Source organism: Carya illinoinensis, chromosome 1 (genome assembly GCF_018687715.1).
Source record: "Carya illinoinensis cultivar Pawnee chromosome 1, C.illinoinensisPawnee_v1, whole genome shotgun sequence".
Taxonomy (NCBI): Eukaryota; Viridiplantae; Streptophyta; class Magnoliopsida; order Fagales; family Juglandaceae; genus Carya; species Carya illinoinensis.
In genome coordinates, this window is record NC_056752.1 from 6,080,675 (window position 1) to 6,099,302 (window position 18,628).

The 18,628-nt window shown below is 34.3% G+C and overlaps 1 long non-coding RNA gene across 1 annotated transcript; it reads right to left on the reverse strand.

Annotated features, from left to right (window-relative positions):
- Positions 1–14,751: 14,751 nt before the first annotated feature.
- Positions 14,752–16,925, reverse strand: LOC122307800. Its single transcript, XR_006241821.1, has 2 exons — positions 15,673–16,925; positions 14,752–14,975 (listed from the first exon to the last, which is right to left on the reverse strand). It is a non-coding gene; the product is annotated as an uncharacterized LOC122307800 (long non-coding RNA).
- Positions 16,926–18,628: the final 1,703 nt, after the last annotated feature.

The following is an 18,628-nucleotide window of genomic DNA, read 5'->3' on the forward strand; positions in this document are numbered from 1 at the left end:
TTTATACAGCATCTTACCTAAAATATTCATGAGAGAATTAGCACCCGCACAACACATTTAGCCACACAGAAAACGTGCTATGAATATGATTTAGTTTCAACGTAATTAAGGACGACATGACATGATATGACATGAGGAACTACTCGACAAACTGTTTTTCCATAAGAGTAATAAATCTATTATCTCGTTACGTAAAGAATCCAATTTCATTCTTAGGCTATAATTAATGATATAAACGTGATGCTAGCTGCCTTGCAACCCATACAATAATATTGACTGATCGACGCTCTTCCAAAGGTTCTATTTTTATTTATAATTATGATAACTAGTTTCGCATGATATTTTATTTTTGTTTATTTGGGAAAAAAAATTATAATAATAATAATATTAAAAATTAATATTTTAATAATATTTTATTTAATTTTTAACTTTTACCACTTCTCATTTTACTATACAAACCTCTAATGATCAACGTGAATAAGAAATGCCGCCATTGTAAAGAGTTCGAAAGCCACAATTGGGAAGAGACGACCAAAAAAACTGGAAAGTGATGCTGGGAGTCTAAATTCAAAATTGGGTGGCCTTTTTGCGTCCTCTCTAGATTCGTAGTTGAGTTGCATACAGCATCCACATATAGTGCAGACTCCACCAATGCCATGAAACGCACACGCGTGCACTTTCTGATGTGACCGACAACTCTCGATCAGCCCTTTATCAAGTTTTAGATTTCCTTTGTCTTTATTCTGGTGGAAAGAGAAAAGCCCATGGAATCCTTACATATGTTATTCCCCACCACTAATGTTCTTAATTGGTTGTCTTTGTAGGGTAGGGAGTAGGGAACCTCCAACCCTTCGTGTTTCCTCTTTATACGATACAAAATGACTAATCTTGTCACCTTCTAAACATCTTCAAATAGGATGATATTCATGGACGTTGATCTTCAAATATATATATATAATTCTCCCATCATTCCTATTGGCAGGTGAATCTCATGTGTCAATTCAGCGTCGACATTGCATATCTGCAAGTCTCCAAATGTCACACACGTTGCTTTATTAGCTTCTTTTATGATCTTAGATCTTCAAGATTATCTGAGCGCCCATTATATATATAACACTGTTGTTTATGAGCGAGCTTCAGATGTTGGTATCATCTTTCATATATAGTTCTTGGACACGATAGACACTTTTATCAGTTTTGACCATCTAATTTTTCTATCTTACGACTGTTTTTTTAGAACCGGAGTCAATTTACTCTTTTATTCACTTTTATCCATTCCAAAGAAAATGAGGTTCTCACGTGATCATCTTATTAATTAGATAATCTGCAACAATGTAACCACTCTTGACACTACAAGAATAAAGCCTTTTTCCAGCAATTAAAAGTTTGATGGAAATAAAATTGCTGCAAAAAATCTTTATTTGCAGCAATTTAAAGATTGATGCAAAGTTTTTTACATCAAAATTCGAAATTAGTCTTTTACAGCAATGTTTCACTTTTTACGACAGTTGTAGTTTGCTGCAATATTCAAAATATTTTTTTCGGCTCATTTTTTACTTGTAGCAACAAAATAATCGCTGCAATAAAAAGAAATACTTTTGCAGCTATGTAAATTTCGATGTAAAAAAAAAACGTTTTCTTATACAGCCTTTTTCCCACTTTTTTCTCTCCCCTCTCTCTTCCCCCCCCCCCCCCCCCCCCCCCCCCGCGGTGAGTCCATGACTTTCTTCTTCGTCGATCTGCAGAAATTTCCCTCTCTCGCTTCTCGATCTCCCTCATCTTCTGCTGATCGATCTCGCAAGCATCTCCTCTCTGTATTAAACGCCGCCGTCGACCCACCGATGCCGTCCACCTCCTCAGTCGCTGGTCCCTCTCACGCGGCTTCTCTCTGTCCCAGGTAATCTCCCTCTCTCTTCACTCACAAACCCACAAATCTTTGCCTTCCTCCACGGCGCAGCTCCACCGCCACCCCCATGCTCCACCTCCACACCTCCAGCTACGACAGTTGCAGAGCCTCGATCCAAGCTCTCTGTCTCTATCCCCGTCGATCTACTCTCCCAACGACGGATCTTGCTCAAGTCGTGTGTACATGGCCCTGCGCTGCCTTCCTCCACGGCGCTGCTCCACCGCCTCCCCTTCAATGCCGCCCACAAACCCAGAAACCCATTTTTGCCCACAAACCCAGAAATTCATTTATTCTTAGTCGTTGAGAAAGGACAGAGTTCGCCGAACGAAATATAACTTGTGGTTGACGGGCTACCGATGTGCAGTAGACCTTATAGCGAAATAAATTTAAAAAGTCATTGAGAAACCTGATATATTGCAGCGGCTTCCCATCAGTATTGCAACATTACTAATCGACCCAAGAATGGAACTGCAGCGATTACAAATGGTACTCCTCCACGGCAGTTGCAGCGGACATGCTCTATTTTTCGCATCAGTAGAAAACGATGGAAAATCTCTATTTTTCCAACGATTCACGTCCATAGCTGAGTTCCCTTAGTTGCAACGAAACTAAGGCGTCCAACGTGCGACCAACCCAAAATAGTTGGTACAGTCCAACTGCTGCGTTTTATAGGATGAATTCCGAAGGATGCTATTGCTGAAACAGGGCAGTTTTGTTGTAGTGTGACATTGCTGTGCAGCCAACTGCTACAGGAAAAATAAGTTGGTCTATAACCTTCTAAACCACTAAATCAATCATCTTAGTAACTACCATTTTCTTTACATTTTAGTGAAGAAAGTGAGACTAAAATATTTTATGAAAGTCCTCAGTCACCGTGAGAGTACTAAGAGTTCTCTTATTAGTATTTATAGAGTAGGGTACAATATTACAAGGTGCATATTGTCGTTGGAGAAAATAATATATACAAGGAAATTCCTATAGCTAAGATATACATATCGAGTCATAAAGGAAAGTGCTAGGCCTTGCATGTGATGGAGTTTCCATTTGGATGTTTGAGTTGATCTTCTGCCGGTGATTTTGTCATTGCCATTGGGTGTATAGCAGGGGAGGATTCATTTGGTAAGTGCTATGATTTTGTAAATTTATCTATTGGTGTTTGAATACTGTTAATATGTCCCCGCAAACTAGGCCAAGGTATGAGGCTAGAGATCAGGAAGTGCAAGCGACCAAATGGTTTTGTAAGAAGATCGACAAGTTGCAAAGATGCTGGGACATGTCGGGTATGAAATAGTTCAAGACCTCTACGTTCACGTACATAGTGTTAGTCAATCTTGATATGTTTGCTGCAAGCATAAAAAACAAGGTTAATTGTCATGTAAAAGGCACTAAGATTATTGCAAAGTAGTAGCGGGGAGTTTGGTAGCTTGATGCCCAAGTCACGAAGAAGAAAAGAGATCCAAGTGAGCTCAACAATAGTTTGAGCCAAGGTTCTGCGCTTAGCATCAAAGCTCGAGCGAGAGACAACATCTTGCTTTTTTTGGATCAGGAAATGTAGCTGCTATCAAGAAATAAATAGTATCCTATGGTGGATCATCAAGTAAGAGAGCATCTTGCCCAATTTGAACCTAAAAAGACATAAAGATCAAGTATAGAATTGAAATTGAAATGAAGACCAAATTCAACAGTACCTTTCACATATCTAAGAATAAGTTTGACCATTTTAAAGTGAGCATACATAGGAGAGTGCATAAATTGGAAAACAAAGTTAACACTATAGGATAGGTCGGGTTAGGTGAGAGTAAGGTATTGAAGAGTACCAACTAGACCGCAATAATGAGAGGTGTCTTAGAGGTAAGGCCTTTAGTTTTGGTCATCAGGGGAGTGCCCATGGGCTTATAGTCGGTCAGTTGGGAAAATTTTAAAATGTCAAGAGCATATGTGGTTTGAAACAAGCTAAGGCCATCAGGGTCAAGGTGATTGAATTCCTAGAAAATAATGAAGGAAGCCAAGACCTTTTATGGCATATTAACTTTGAAGAGTCAAAATAAACTCATGAAGAAAATCAATAGAGGAACCAGTGAGTAAAATATCATCAATGCACAATAGTAACATGAGACAACTACAAGATAAATGATAAATAAATATGAATCAACAGTACTACAAATAAAGCCATAAGTAAGAAGAAATATGTTGAACTTATCAAGATACGCATATGGCACTTATTTTAAACCATAAAGAGCTTTATTTAACTTACAAACATGAGAAGAGTGAGTGAGGTGGATAAAACTTAGAGGCTATTCCATGTAGACGAATTTGTGGAGATCACCATAGAGGAAAGTATTTTTTACATCCAAGTAGCGAATGTCCCATCAGTTGATCAAGTCAAGAATGATAACAATCAAGATGGTGCTCACTTTGATAACCATGAAAAAATTTTCATCATATAGTTAATACCATCTATTTGGCGAAAGCCTTTAGCAACTAAATGAGCCTTCAAATGATCAAAGCTATCACTTGTGTATACCTAAAATTTCCCTTTCTCTATTTCTATGCCTCTAGTTTTCATATTGGTGTCAAGGTCTTCAACTTTGGATGCCCTCCATTAACAAGGTCGTGAAGCTCTTCAGCGGGCTTGATAAGAACAGGGATGAGAAGATATTGTACGATGAGCTCAAAGATTCTCAATGTCTAAGGTCAACAACAATGGTGACGGCTTCATTGACCTCGACGAGTTCGTGGAGTTCCACTTCAGGTGATCATAGTCAGGCTACATGCAAGATTTTGGTCTAAAGCACCTATTCAAGTTGAAATGCTAAAATCCGATCAGAATGGACAAATACAAATCAAAATGACTAGAATTTTATTTAGAACGGAACATGCAACTAACCCCTGTTAGTTACTATTCCAACACAGCAAATACTAGTCATTCTAGTTGAAACGGAGTGGAGGTGAAAACATTGTTGGGGGAGGAAAAATGGTGAATAATACCTTTTTGTTTTACATGGGAAGTAAAGTTAGTGTTGGCAAATTCACCATCCCCATTAGTTTGAAAATTTTTTATTTTTTTTATTGAATTGACATTCAACATATTTTTCAAAAAGTAAAAAAGCTGAGGAAAAATAAGATTTTTTATCGAAGCAGAATAAACCACATGTATTTAGAAAAGCATAAACTAAACATGCATAATAATGAAAATTTCCAATAGAGATAAAGAGGAAAGACCCCATAAGTCACAATAAACCTTATCAAAGATAGCATGAGGTAAACTAGAAGAGGGTAAAAACGAAAGTTTGCTAATTTTCCCTAACTGATAACTTTCACAAACAGAATAAGTTTTATTAGAATCAGTAACCTGAATAAATCCTTTGGATTTGAGGACTTCGAGAGCAAAGGCTTGAGGATGTCCCAAACGACAAATGATAGTGCCACACTTCTTCAGAGACAATCCGAAAATAAGTGGAGAAGTGAGCTTCATAAGGAGGGGATAAGGTATAAAGATTGGTCTCCCATTTCTTAACAAAAAAATCAACACCATAAAATTCACAGTTATAGAAATAATCACTAATACATTGCCCAATAGATAAAATATTTTTTGCCAGGGCAGGTACTAAAAGCTCATCACATAATTTAACTCTAGTGGTGCCATTATCAATATATGTGTCACCAACATATGTAATAGCATGAGAACTACCATAGCCTATAATGATAGCATCATGTCCAAAATATTGATGAAGATTTTTTAGCATACTTAGGTTACTTGTCACATGGGCAGATGCTCTAGTGTCTGTGGTCCATTCATATCATGAGTAAAATTCTCAAGCATTAGAGCAACTCGTGCTTGACGAATATCATCAAGTTGATACGCATGATTAAATCTATTCTAATGCTTAAGTGCCACATGACCTCTCTTGCCACAAATCTGACAAGTATCAGCATGTGATGGATCATTGGCCTTCGTTGTGGAATTAGGCCGATCAGTAGGCTCACAGGTATTAAAGGTCCTTGGTTGTTTAGTCCTAGCTGAATGGCCAGTAGGGTGAAACCTGTGCCCTCTTGAGACTGTGGCTGGGAGCGATTGTTGCCACAGTCGTCCTTAGACTCCAAAGCCGAATTTCTGTGTCCATAAATAGAAAAAGATGAGTTAGAAGAGGAATCATAAAGGGAGGTTTGAATTTCAAACCCTTAGAGGAGAGGGATGAGCTCGGCATAGGACAATATGGGTGGCTTGAGCATCAACGTGGTGAAGGGGTTGTATTTGGCATTGAGGTTGTTCATCAACGAAAACACCTTCATCTTGTCTTGCACAGGGCGTCCGATGGAAGCCAAACTATCACAAAGCCCCTTAAACGTTCATAAATGATTAGCTAGTGGTGTGGTGAGTTGCTTTCTCAAGTATGTCAGCTACTGGGTGAGATGAAACTCCCACTCTTGAGAGTCGAGGGCGTATGCTGCCTTGAGTGCAGCCCAAACTTGGTGGGCTGAATCTAATCCTACGACAAGCCCATGGGCTTCTTTTGAAAGAGTCCCAATGATCAATCCTCATGGCAATCGATCCGATTTACGCCACTGGAGAAAGGTTGTGGAGGGTTTAGATTTACCAAAACCAAAGGCACCATAGATGGTGGTGTCAAATTCTAAAGGTGCCAAGGATTCACTCAAGAGGTGTCCCACAAGATCTTGGCTCTCCGCTAAGGCCAATATTTGCTCGCGATAAAGTGGGTAATTGTTGTTATTGAGATGCAAGGTAACGTACCAATGTTTAGGGCTATGGTGTTTATGAAAGGAAGACTCTATTATCTCACACGGGCTTGGTAACATGAGAAAGTGAGACTAAAATATTTGATGAAAGTCCTCCATGATCGTGAGAGTACTTAGAGTCCTCTTATTAGTATTTATAGATGGGGGTATAATATTACAAGGTGTAGATTGCCGTTGGAGAACATAGTCTATACAAGGAAATTCCCATAGCTAAACTATACACATCGGGTCATAAAGGAAAGTGCTAGCCGTTGCATGCGATGGAGTTTCCATTTGTATGCTTTGAGTGGATCTTCTACGGTGATTTTGTTATAGCCGTTGGGTGTAGAGCAAGGGATGCTTTCAGTTTGTGCTTGATTTTGTGAATTTATCCGTTGGTGTTTGAACACTGTTAGTATTTTGAAGTATTCATTTATTTTTGTTTATCGTTTTTTTGACCGAGGTTTCCGTAGTGATGGTATGATATTTTGGTTGAGACCATCCGCCCACCGATTTTCATTATACACGCATATGAATAGCTTATTAAATGGTAAAAAGAAAAACTTTGGTTCAGTTTAGTAGTAAGATAAAAATTTTAAATTTTAAGATAAAATATTAAATTATTATATTTTAATATTATTATTATTTTAAAAATTAAAAACATTAAAAAAATAAATTATTTATTATATTTTATATAAAAATTTAAAAAAAATTATAAAAATAAAATAAAAATTTTCAATTTAAGATAAAAATTTTTGTCAAACCGAACCTAAAACTTCCAAACTCCTCCAAGAATCCCATACCATCTTCCAATCGTTCCCCACGTAGAAATGAGTCATCATGTCCTATGTTTTATCCTGATCAGCCCAATCGCTAGCTAGCTACAAGCTAGAATGAGTCTAGATCATGTCATTCGCTTTTGGACTCAAACACCATTGGATATGACGCGACAGACGCGTCCTGGAAATTCGAATCCCTAGACACTTGGTCTACAAAATCTTCGTGCCTATCCGAAGGTCGAATCCCAAGACACTTCACTAACGAAGACACCTGTGAGAGCATTTTCATTATCTTGTTCAAATTTACCTTTAAAATTTAGTTAATATTACGCTTCTTTATATTTATTTATTTTATCTAAATTTAATCACATATTAAATTAACTATTTATTCTTTTTATAATAATAAAATATTATTAAATTAATATTTTTTTAAAAAATAATTCTACCAACTTAATATTATTAATAATTATATTATAATTAAATTAATATTAAAAAAATCATATTTTCAAAAATCAATTAATTCTCAAAATTATATCAAAATCATTTTTATATTATAAATAAATTAATAAATTATATTATAATAATGATAAAGTAATATTTTAATCTTTAGTGAATGAATAGAATCTTCTATATTTAGTTAATTACTGTAACATAAATATAAAATATTTTAAATTTATCTAATTCAATATAGGTATTTTTTATACAAACAATTTAAATTTTGGCTAATATTTTCATTTGGGCAAGCCAATGAAATGCTCTAAGCACATCGGCCTCTCAGCAGCTCACACGCTTGGACTACAAATCATCTTTGACCTGGCCATTTACACACTAAGACGTTGCAATTGCTCTGATCTTCTATCGAAACTACCCGGGCAATTAATATCTTTCACGCTTGACATCCTATCTTAGATGGGTTAGATCTCTACCACTAGGGGGCTCCACAAACCTCAGCTTTCAGTTCTCACAGGTGATCTTAAAGACATCTAAATTCTAAGGTACTGTTGGATGATTTTGATTTTTGAGGGATATTAGCAATTATTGTTCATCAATAGTAGCCATCCATGCATCATTCCTCTTGATCTCATGCAGGAGATCCTGACAAAGAATCCAAACATCATCTAACTAGCTATCCTCTCATTTGCACAGAGGAAAAAGAAAAGAAAAGAACTCGTCCAATGATTAAAATTTCTTAAACTTGGTAGATGCCTTACTTTGGGGGTAACAACGACAAGCTATAAAAACCTTACCCTGGCCAAATCTCTCAACCATTGCGTAGATCTTTAGTAAGCATTGCAATAGGCTGAGGCCTTGATCAGATTAGTACTTTTTTCTCTCTTTTCTAACTTGATCAGGACTGCTATTCTTACAGTACTAGACCGCGCTCCCTTATATTTTATTTTTCCTACTTAAATATATACATAAAAAAATTTAAAGATGTGACACTCGACGTGCTGCCTCTTAACTTTTTTTTCTTAACTCTCTCTAGGGTTGATTATAAGAGATCCTCTTTGTTATAGAATATTTGATTTCAGCTATAGATATTGTTCTAAAAGTGAGCCCGGACTTTGAAGTCATAAAATATCAACTTATACCAAATGAGCTATTATCTTGATGGTACCTGTTATGATCCAAAATCATTATATAGTTCAAAAGTCAGATTTTACTATTATAAATAATTTTAATTTATATCATGATTCGAATTTTTAATCTTGAAGTCATAAAATACTAACTTATAGCAAATGAGTTATTAGCTTGGTGGTGCCTCTTAACTTCTTGGACCATGTTATACATTCCTTTCGAATTTTTTTTTAAAAAAATTAAGATTCCTTGTGATAGAAAACGAACGGCGCAAAATAATCAAGAAGAAATATCAAGCGCTAGCTTTATGTTCTACAGCAGTGAAAACATGCACCAGACGGGCATCTATCTTTTAACTTGTGCTGGTTGTTACCAAAAAAGTGGGGAAAAAAATGCCTTGTAGATGAAGACATAAATATAGGGTCCCAGTCACATGAGAGCACCAGTTCGATTTGTCCTTATGCTGATCAGCATTTTATTTTTTATTTTTTATTCAACAGTCATTGTCTATATAATTTTGAAACCTACTCCATTGTTCTGGCTTTGGGGGTAGAAAACTTGCTCAAAATGCCACAACTCTCCCTGTTCAAACTGGACAAAGCCTTTTTCATTATAGCTATATTAACAGTAGAATATTTATTAATGGACTTGCATTTAACGAAAAAATCATTCAATATAAATGGTAAAAAGTAAACAAATTAATGAGATTTGTTCCTTTATTTAAATTTTACACCCATCTAATTAATTATTTTAAATTGAATATTTATAAGCCAAACTCTCAATTATTTAGAAGTCTTAGGTCAAAATGAAAGATAGCTATGCTAGAGAAAGCTAGGCACGCTCTCACACCAGGACCAGTGAAGGAGTACACAACTACTCCATATATGAAAGGTCCCTAGCTTGACTTCTTATGCGCATGCACTACAGAAGGATCACCAGTCATAGTCAGTAATGGCTGCAAAGGACTGTGGATCAGGAGGAAGGAAAAAGAAATATATGAAAAGAAGCTGATGATATTCATGAAGATCAAAGCCGCATGCAGTGTTCTTTGGCTGGGCTTTCGCCACGTCTCAAAGAATCCCTGGTGCATGCATTGGTTGAGAAAGTTGTCAATCTCATATATGTTAGTTTAATTTAACATTGATCTTTGTTCCTATAATTTAATGGTTTAATTAATTACTCGGAAATTGTTGCCTAAAACACACAAATTAAAGATAGCATAGGGTACTGTTTACTTAAGATAATATATATTAATAATTCATTTGGAAAGATCAGTTCAGGAGATTTGTATAATATTTATATACTTAGAACTGATCAGTCGATGATCGATCGTAGTTATTCTTTTAATAAACAAGTAATAATTAATGCATGCATGCCTTTGTAGACATCTTGTTTCCTTATTTGCTATATATACAATTAAATTAATAAACTCTTCAATGTCAGAAGAGAGAGAGGCAAAACGTGCATGCAACTACTGCAACACATGCTTAATTATTTATATTCTTAGATACATGCTTGAGTAGTCTAATTTTTTGGTAAGATGTTAGTTATTTTAATTATGCAAAATTAACTTGTGATGGGTGTTGTACCACATAGTCATGAAATGATCAACATTACTCCTCCTTTTTAGATTAGAGCAAACAGAAGAAGAATTTTACTTGATTCCTGCTAAGAACTTAATAAATTAAGAAGATCAGATACCTTTTAGTACAATTCTTGACGTTTCTTTACACAGATGAGTTGAGATGAGATGAGATGAGATAGCTTGTGAAAACAATTAAACTGTTTCCCAACTTCTTAGAATTTTTCGTGCACTGTTTAATATTATGTTTTTATTTTGGTTAACCACGAATATCATTAAATTATTAAAGGGTTCAATATTGTTATGCACAATGGTATGACCTATTACTAAACATAGCTTCAACGTATTGTTCATAAAAAGGACACCACCGTTAAAACCAACGTTTTGATGCCAAACAGAATTAGAATTATTATTCATTTTTTAAGACGAATTTTTTTCATCTGAAAAATGTTATTTCTACTTTTGAGAATTCTTTACTACGAAAATTACTTTTTTAGGATGATACCTCTTTTTCTTAACAAAATTATTTTTGCTGCAATTTGGTAATAGAAGTGGGAAAGAAAAGTTCTTAACTGTTATCAAGATTGAAACAATACCTCAGTTCAAATAATTAATTATTTGAAGTATAAAGTCCACAAACCTCAATAATTTTAATTTGAGTAATGTTAAAAAGACTTTTTCCACATTTTTATATTAAGGAATATATAGCATTTTTTTATTTTTATTTTTGTAAAATAGTCATAGTACTCTTCAATTTTTTCTTTTCAAATATTTTTCATTTTATCTATCAACTTATTGAATCAGCATGTGAAATCATTATATTTTTAATTATTTATATTTTGTAATACATCACATGTGGCCAAACTCCTAGCAAACCTCTTCAATAAATAAGCCAAACATGTAAATATTTATTCAAATAAGATAGAGCACAGAATCAGAATTTAAACACATGAACACTTAGTTCTGATATTAGATAAAATACTATTTTTTGTAAAATTTAAAGGCGGCGATTTAGGGTTGTTTGGGAACACAATTGTTCTAATACATTTTTAAACTTATTCGCTACTATTTATAAAATATTTCACTATTATTAATTATATTTTGAGATATTGCTTGAGCCCTTAATCATTTAAGTTGCCTTTAGATGTTAAGTTGAGCTGAGTTGAGTTCTTTATGAATAGTATTGAATTGAGTAGGTAAAGTGAGTTATGTGGGGCTATCTAAAGTGAGTTTAGAAGTTTTTGGATGTTAAGATGAGTTTAGTACTATTTATAAAAAATTAAAAAATATTGTAAATTTCACGTATAAGGAAGTTTTGATTTGAAATGAGTTTAATAATTTAAGAGTTGGATATTTAAATGTTAGATTCAGTTTAAAATTAGATTATATTAATTTGATCTCAATTAAATCTTATAATCAAGGAAAAGTCTTGTTACAAGCAGATTGCGTACCCTCCTGCGCACCAATGCTGACATGTCAAATAAAGCGGTGCGTTTCATTTCATTTTTCGAGTTGCTGCTGAGCGTCGTCCGAAGGGAAGCGAATATCATCTTGCGTCTGGAGCGGGAAATAAAAAGTCAGACGTGCATTCTCTCCAACTCAAAATCATCGCCATCGACAGCTCCTCCCCCATCTATAATCAGTAACCCCTCCCCCCATCTGAGGCAGAAAGCCCAGTAGATAAAGATTTGGCAAGGAGCGAGCGTGCATCTCAAGTCAGCTTCCTGAAGGTAAATTTCTTGACTTGTGATTTTCTTTTTCATTTTTTGGTTCTTTGGTTTTGATAATCTCCAATGGGTTTTTCTTATTTTGAAAATTTTACCGTGTTTCTCTGGGTCGATCATTTTCTTCTGATAGGATTTATCCTGGATTTCAATGCTATGTATTTTTCCACAAGTCGGTCTCTTCTGATAGGATGTGGTGTCATTCCTAGCAACGAAAGGAAGAATTTTTGGTTAAATTGAAGGGAAAGTCGAAAAAAGTTGAAATTTGGACGGCAAAAAGTTCTCGTATTTTTCCTTTTGATCTATAAATTTTGCACCGATTGTTGGTTTGTAGAAAGAGGGAAATAAGAAGACATTGGTGCAGGCAGATCCATTTGGATACCGAATTTTGGATGAGACCGGCCTCCGTTTGGCGACGCTCCAGTCTTACATTTGTTGATTGGATTTAACCTTACAAAACAAGGAACTGATTCATACAAAAAATGGAATCGTCATATTCATAAATAGAAAAGAGAGATAATAAAAGAAAAGAAATTTTTTTCTATTCATTTTATTTGTACATTTGATATATTTTTATGTTTCCAAAAAAGGATAGTTGTTTTTTGAAATAAGAATTTTGGAGGCATGGGGATGACCACTCTTTTATCCATCTGATATATTCCATTCTGAAATTATCAAAATATCAAGTGTATCACTTCGTATGGACTCTGACATATACTTAACTTGTACTCCTGAATATAGTTTTAAGTAGCTACAACCTCGTTTGCATACCTCTTGTGCACATTTTTGTTTGTGCCAAAACTTTACATCTCTTTCCACTTCCTCAAATTTTTGTTTGATTTTTTTTTTTTTTTCCATATAATGTTTATCTAGCATGGATTTGGACTGAGATATGATCTGAAATAGGTGTGATACATTTTTCCAATAAATTTGGTGTGGATTATTGCTTGAAATGGGTGGACTGAGATAGATGTTTGTTGGTGGTTCTGGGTGGATTATGTATTGTTTGTGATAAGGGAATTAATGAACAGTGAGGGAAGTATTCGGTAAAGAAATAACATGTTATGCAAGGAAGGTGTTTGACAAATTTCCTTAAAGACTATACCTGTCACCATAAATTCACTCAAAGCTCCCTCTATCCCTACCCAAATTGTATGTTGTTGAGAGCTTCCTCTCTTTGCCTAATTCCCTATATTAGCCAATGTTAATTTTCTTGTTGAGAGAATTAATAATTCAAATTAATAATGCACAAAAAGAGTAGTTCTTAAAATTTTTGGAGATGACTGATTACAAAAGTTTGCTGCTTATCCATTAATTTCCTCAAATAAATGAAACCAATCACCAATCAAGTCTCCCTTACAACCCCATTTACCAACTTTTGACGCACTGCAGCTTGAAACTGGAAACTTGAGCCAACAGAAAGGCATTTTAGGATGAAAGTTCATGGAAAATGCTTAAGAATGCATGATATCTTCTATGTTTCTTGAGATCTATCTTCCAAACATTTTATTTGCAGTTCTTGACCCGAAACTTGTGTTTGCTGCTTCTTTATGTTATGATGTTATGAAAGGCGAAGGTCACCCATTTCAGCTCTCATTTATATGCAATAAAATAATAACATTGCCGTTTGCAAACTGATTTTAGAGAAGTCTTTTGAATAGACCTCAGAAATATGAGCATTGATGGGTGTGAAGAGACCAGGCGGCAGGCATATGCACAAAGGAAGAGTACATCTCCAAGCTGTGCAAGTGCCAAGGTAGAAATGAACTCTAAATTCCTTGAAAGCGTCCAAGCTGTGCAAGTGCATCTCCAAGCTGTCCAAGCTGTGCAAGTGCCAAAGGATACATTATAAACATGTAAAGAAAGAACAAGCTGTAATCATTAAGTCATTTTTTATAATGTTTAGAGCACTTTTTGTAAGTTTTATGTAAACTTTGTGGTGGCAACAATCTAGTTTTATACAACCTGACTTTTTTTGTATCTTTTGTATCTCATGTAAACTTTTGAACAAACATCTTTCCTAGGTGAAGGAGACCTTAATGCAGGTTGTTGCTTCGTCTTCATTACCTGATGTAATTTTCTTATGAATGTACTTATCAAATAATGTCATTCAATATTGATGATTAAAATCTCATTAACTACACAACATAAAAAATATAAAATTGATTTCCTCATCATAAATAATGAGTTAAGCACTTGAGATAGATCCGATAAAAAAAATAAGGCTTGATCCACATCAGAACTTTATCTGCCTGCAAAAAACCAGCACTTGAACAAGTCCTAACTCTTTAATAGTAAATCCCAGTACGACGTTTTGGACATGGATTGATATAGATCACTAATGCAACAAGTCAATGAAGTTTCTAGCAGCTAAAGAAGTTAATTAGGACGCAAGTGAAGTTACAACAGCTTTCAAGTGACCGAATAATCAACAAGCTATGAAAATTAAACAAAGGTAAAGAAGGATCTTATAGGGCTGTAAAATTTGAGCAAATACAAAATAAAAAACTTAATTTTTTTCTCTTATCCACAATAATTACAAGTCCCACAATAAGTTACATAAACTCCACAATATACATCCTTCTTCATTGTAACAAACTTCACCATCTAACTCCACAAAACTCATCCATAATGCAAAAGCTTCACCATCTAACTCCAATGATCATTCACTGTAACATAAAAAAAAAAAAAAAATCAATTAATACATATATCATTGTAACATAAAAATGTAATCAATACAAAATTATATTCATGTCTCATACTACACTGATCATATCATTTAGGTGCTGATCACCCATCATTGACTGAAAAATTAAGGATATATAATTACTGCATATCTTCTTCTATATAGAAATATCTACTAAAGAATCAAGTGGCCTCATTTACTTTAATTTTGTATTCATGCTGCATACTCTTTTTTTTATTATTAAAAAAAATAAAAGAAAAACCCGAAACAAAGCCCTTTTTTTTCCTTATCTTCATTAACCAAAAACTACCACAAATAAACAAAGCCAAAGCCTATATATTAATAAATGGCCTTGTATAAGATGTGCATATTTCAGTCATCATGCATGGATGGCTGGAAAATAGAATGGAAAATAAATTTATGTAGTCGCATCAAAACAGTATAGATCTAGATGGTGAGTTCACCGCTAGCTAGCATACAATTCCACCACAGGACAACCATCAATTAGATTTTGGATTATTTGATCATTTACAGGAATTGTGTCAAATACCAACTTTTTCAAATTGGGTAAGTTGATATCTCCAGAATTAAATAACTTCAAGTTGCATCCATATAACCACAACTCGGTTATGGATTTTGAAACTAGAACACTTTGATGCAAGCTATAGTGAGGAAAATACCCTGATTCAATGTAAAGGTTCAACTCTTTGACATTAAGCTCGATCACATAGCCAATGCAACTGTTCACAAGAGCCAAGAGTTCTTGTTGATGTAAGGTTTGTAAAGTTCAAACTTTTGTATATATAGCTCTTGCCTATGGCGGCTGAGTAAAATTCTCTCAACAAAATAATATAATTCCTTGATTTTTTGTTGCTTGGGTTCTACGATATGAAACAATTCTCTGTCAAATTTCAGAAATGGGAATGAAATCCAGGCCATGTTCCATGTCTTGGACACTAGACTACATTGAGCTATTTGCTTAAAAGGAATGAATGAGAGAATGTGCTGCAGAATAGGTTTGGGCAATGTGGATATTCTGTCAAGTTCCTGCTCCATTATGATAATTTATAACAACATTTGCATTCCTGCACAAGCACTTGGAGAACAGGACCATGAACAAGCAGCAAGAACAGTACACAGTTTTGTGAAATTCTCAAAATGGTGGCGCCACAAAACCCAAAAGAAATTTGCTTCTATGTGAAGGATAACCTAACAAACATTTCTTATTGGTTCTAGTTTTATTAATTTCTAAACACTTTTAACTGTATGTCATCTTGCAGATCATTGCACCTACTGATCTTCTGGATCCTCTTCGAGAATGTCATGTCACTTAGTTTACATCCTTAAGCTAATTTTGTATCGATCTAAACATTGCCTAGTGTAACTCCACCACATGAAAATCAAACCACCGTAGAATAGAAGTTAAATAGGCAATATCAGTTAAAATAAATCAATTACTGAGTAAAAGAGCGATTTACATTCACACTATTTAATTACCAAAAAACATGGACCAAATTCGATGAAAGAAAACTCAGTCGTTTATTCCAAACACAACTCTGGTTATATTATACTTTACTCGCCTCAAAGTTGAAAAGGAAAAAATTACTGATTTTAACCTAGGCAACCTAATCTCTGATCAACAATATATGCTTTTTAAGTAAAAAGCGGATAAAGCAGCAGCAGCTGGACCTTACCTGTTTGAAGATTAAGTTGGAGCTAAGAGGGCTCTTCTTTATTCTCTGATGAGCAGGAGCAGATGGCCGATACGAGAGTTTCGCCGCACTGACGCCCGTTCCCCGATCATGACCGTTTGCAATCTTCTCACCTCCGTCGTTTATGTTAGTCGTAGCGAAGTGGTTGTATGGAGGAAGTGGTCACATAGAGGAGGTGTCGCGCGGATGAGCTAGACGCCATGGATGGGAGAGAAAATGGCAGAAGCTTGGGCAAATTTTTGCTTCTTATTTCGTTTCCCTCGTTGTTTATTTTTTTAAAATAATTTAGCTCGCCATGTCAGCAATGGTGCGCAAATTCATCCGCCGTCTGCTTGCATGTAGAAGAACTCTATAATCAAATAGGATTGCAAAAGGCTAATGGAAGTCAGTCTCTCGTTTTAAAATGGTAGCTAGATAGCGTGTTCTAGGGTTCTCATTTAAGAAGAGTACGGCAGACTCTCGATCGTGAGAACCCTCATCAAACGACAAAAGACAAATTAACGTACGACAAGAGAGATATTTCCACCATACTTTTAACTTTTACTTTACTGATAATGATCTAAAACATACGGTACTTTATACCTCACTTGTTGTTTGAGCTACGTATGTTTTCACAATTTAAGTTTTTTTTTTTTTTTTTTTTTTTTGGGTGGAGCTATATGCCAAAATACATATGCATATTATAAAGAAATTAAGCTTTGGTTAATTACTTTGGATTTTAGGAATGGTAATGTTCATTTCTATTCCTAATTTTGTTTGGTGGCATCACCTAAGATTTTCACGTGAACTAATTCAACAAATACCCAATCCCTAGAAAGTAGAAACTTAAAAAAAAAAAAAAAAAACTATAAATTTTTTTGGTGGACGGGTGTCAATAATTTTATAAAAATAAACTTATAAATTGATGTCTGCCGTGTGACTTCTTGTGTTCAGTTATATCTATTTTACAATGAAAGTAACTTTATAATTTGATACACTATATCAAACCACATCGATAAATAAGTTTACTTTGGTGAAAGTCATTTGTGACCACTACATACAAAAGATTGGGTTTTTTGAGACAAATCATTTTATCTCAACAAACTCAAATTTCGTCCCAAAATGTTTGTGGAGACGATAAAATTTCATCTCCAATTTGTCTCGGAAAGCCTATCTCATAAGGTTTTTGGAATTTCATCTCAAAAAATCTTTTTTAGAGATGAAATCTGACTAAATTAGTCGAAACCGTTCAAATGATTTTTTTTTAATTTTTTTTTTATTGGAGACTAATCATTTTCATCTTAAAATATAGTTTGAATGGAACCTAATTCATTTGAACTGACACGTACCATTTGAACTATAAGAAATTTTGATTCGAACTAATGACCATATTTGATCTTGTTTAAACAGACTAAATGTTCGAACAAATTTTATGAATTTGAACAAATCAATTTTTCTAATGACTTGTGTTCGAACATAAATTCTGTTAGTTTGAACGGATTTTATATTTTGAAAAATTATGTTTGTTTGAATGAGGTTTTTTATATTAATATTGTTCGAACAAAAATTTTATAGTTTGAATGGATTTACGGACTGTATTTCTCGAATGTCGTTCGAATGGGTATTTTTTGTTCAAATGGGTATTTTTTTTATTCGAATGGGTATTTTTTGTTCGGATAAATTTATAAATGGTAATTTACAATTCGAACAAGTTATTTACAGTTTGAATGATAGTAATCATACATAACTATATTCAATTAAAAATATCATACTAATATTATATAAATTGTAATCCAAACATCACAATTGTTCAAATGTGTTGGAACATCGTAATAGAAATAAAATATTTAAAGCAAAAATAAATGTTAAGGTTGTGGCGGTGGCATAGAATTTTGGAACAACATTGATTGCCACGGTACAAATAATTTTTGGTTATTTAACTCTA